This window comes from Cnephaeus nilssonii (genome assembly GCF_951640355.1).
Source record: "Cnephaeus nilssonii genome assembly, chromosome: 13".
Lineage (NCBI taxonomy): Eukaryota > Metazoa > Chordata > Mammalia > Chiroptera > Vespertilionidae > Cnephaeus > Cnephaeus nilssonii.
In genome coordinates, this window is record NC_137084.1 from 82,263,006 (window position 1) to 82,265,834 (window position 2,829).

General features: G+C 47.9%; 1 pseudogene across 1 annotated transcript; it reads right to left on the reverse strand.

The window, feature by feature from the left end:
• Positions 1-1,376: 1,376 nt before the first annotated feature.
• Positions 1,377-2,484, reverse strand: LOC307110006 (craniofacial development protein 1-like; annotated as a pseudogene). The gene is made up of 2 exons: positions 2,109-2,484; positions 1,377-1,887 (listed from the first exon to the last, which is right to left on the reverse strand). The product of its transcript is annotated as a craniofacial development protein 1-like (transcript).
• Positions 2,485-2,829: the final 345 nt, after the last annotated feature.

Consider the following 2,829-nt stretch of genomic DNA (forward strand, 5'->3'; position numbering starts at 1 on the left):
ACTTCTCTTTCAGGTAATTGTCAGCAACACAGCAGTAAATAGCAACACAAAGCAGATTATTATCGTAGATTATGAGGGAGAACAAAGGGTAAAATATTTAACTGCAGCAGTGTTTGACTATATTCTGTGCAGTGAGAAAACCTGAAGTCATTTTCAAGGTCCTCCATTTCTTACTTCTTTTCAGTTGGGTCACGTTTCTAAGCTTTCTAAATCTGTTTTCCGGCTAATGAAAAGAAAATAGGATTCCACTGAGTCTCCTATCTACCTACTCCAGGATTTCTGTGAGGATCAAATAAGATGAGGCAGGGGAAAACATTTCACAGACATTTGGTTACAGTGTAAAATGTTTCTACCTGGCTATAAAGCAAGTCATGTTCCTGGGCTGAAGAAACTCCAAGGAGGCTAGTCGCTAGGGAGAACAAGCGGGGCGTTGCTACTTGGACACGTAGCATATTAGCCTTTTATATATAGACTAGAGGCCTGGTGCATGAAATTTGTGCACAGAGGGAGTATCTCTCAGCCCGGCCTGCACCCTCTCCAATTTGGGACCCCTCGAAGGTATGTCTGACTGCCGGTTTAGGCTAACTGCCTCTGCCTGCCAGCCTGATGGCCCCTACCTTGCCCCCCTGCCAGCCTGATCGCCCCTACCTTGCTCACCCTAACTGCCTCTGCCTCTGCCCCTGGCCTAAACCACAGTCTGGCCTCCCTCTGTGGGAGGCGACCTGGTGGATCAGGGGAAGGTGCCGCCCCCATTACCCTGCTGCTGCTGCCACTACCAGCTTGAGCCTGGGCCCTCCGCAGTTGCGTCTCGGCCCTTGCAGCCGCTGCGGCTTTGTCTAGAAGGACATACGGAAGGTTGTCCAGAAGACATCTGCCCTAATTAGCATCTTACCCTTGTGTTAGTATAGATAGGCAGCTCCCTAATGGGGAGGATGGGCTGCATTTCCAAGTGAGCGCCCAGGTCCCACCAGGTTAGCATGTGCCTTCTTCAATCAGAACAAAACAATCACAGTTAACAGAGCAGGATTCATATTTCTTACATTATAGTTGGTCCCCAATCTTCTATTTCTGCCCCTACCAGTCACATCACTGTCCTGCTCAAGAGTCTTTAATGGTTCTTTATATAAGAAGACCAACTTTATATTTAAGAAAAATATGACCAACTTTAAATATGACCAACTTTTATTTAAGAAAAAACTTTTAAAAGTAAAAATGAATGAAACCATGTGAGATGAAGATACAAAGACAGGAATTCAATGTAGAAAAAAAGGTCTTGCTGGGAAACAGTCGAGGAGAAACGCTAGAGACATTTCACAGACCCACAGGAAGCTCACCTTGTAAACAGGAGTAAGCCGCTACCGATGTCCCCCACACCTTCAGGGTTTCATTGTGCTCAGCCCGAGATCTCGCTCAGTTTCAAACTGCCTGTGATCCGCTCGGTCTAGAAAAGCTTTCCGTTCAATGTGCCCTTCCTTCCCGACTGTGGATGCTGGTTCTTCACCAGTGCTCTCTTCCTCCGGAAGCTCTCCCAGTGCCACTCGGACTTCTCGAGGTGCGTCTTCTGCACTTGGCTCCAATTTCCCCAAAGGCTGCTCATTCCACTTGATCTTTTTAATCCTGACCCGGCAGGGAGTGACGCCAGAGTGGAAGGGACATTAGTCTGTGGTTTTTCTTTCTCATTTTGCTTGAAGAAGGATTTGGCCTCTTTAGATGTAGCATCCACTTCCTCAGTCACCCTGACTTCTTCACCAGCAAAATCAAACACCTTGGTGATTTTAACTTTTCCTCTTTCTTTAGATTTCTCTAGCTCTTCTGCTTTGACCTATAGTTTGTTTGAATGAGTCTCTTCTCTTTTTTTAACTTGTGGGCTCGAGGGCACTTTTTTTTCTTTTTCTTTTTTGATATCAGAGAGGGAGAGGGAGAGAGAGATAGAAACATCAGTGATGAGAGAGAACCACTGATTGGCTGCCTCCTACACCCTCCACTGGGGTTGGAGCCCAAAACCTGGCCATGTGCCCTTGACCAAAATCGAACCCGGGACCCTTGAATCCACAGGCCGACGCTCTATCCTCTGAGCCACACTGGCCAGGGCTCGAGGCACTTCTGATTTGGCCCCACGTCGTTGAGGAAGCTGGCCCACAGCTCATCCTCCTTTTTCCTTGCATCCTCCGACCTGGTGCCTTCTTCTTGCCCTGCAGCTGTGTCTTCCTCCTCTCGGCTGCTTCCTCCAGATTCCCCGCTGACACCCTCCTCTTCCTCTTCTTCAGTGAGGGGCCACCTGTTTTCTCCTCCTGGCAGGCATGCTCTGAGCCTTTCTTTTTCCCCTTTGGTTTTCTGTGTTTGCTCTTCACCGTCCACTTCATCGTCCTTCACTGATTCATTTACATCATCTTCACTACGCTCTCTACCTGAAGGCACGTAGTCCTCGTCCTCCTATGAGGAGAAGTCTTTGGAGTAGAATTCCTCCATGTCTCTGCCACGCGGGTCGGGCCAAGCCACAGGCCGGCAGCCGCTGACCCCAAGGCAAAGCTCTGGGATAGGCCAGAAAGCAGAGGCAGGGTGGTGGCGGTTGGGGCGAGCCCCCGCTGCCTTTAATGATTCTTTGTTACTGTTAACATAAAAACATTCAAACGTATAAAAAATTTTGGGAGTTTATTTGAGCCACACTGTTGTCAACTGCCGGGAAGCAGAATCTCAGTGGATTGGGATCATGCTCCAGAGAATGACCTTTTTGTTTTGTTTTTACCTATTTTTATACATTACAATCAAAGGAGAAGACATAAAGGGGTTACATGAAATCCATTGGTGATAGATTAGGGAGGCAGGAGA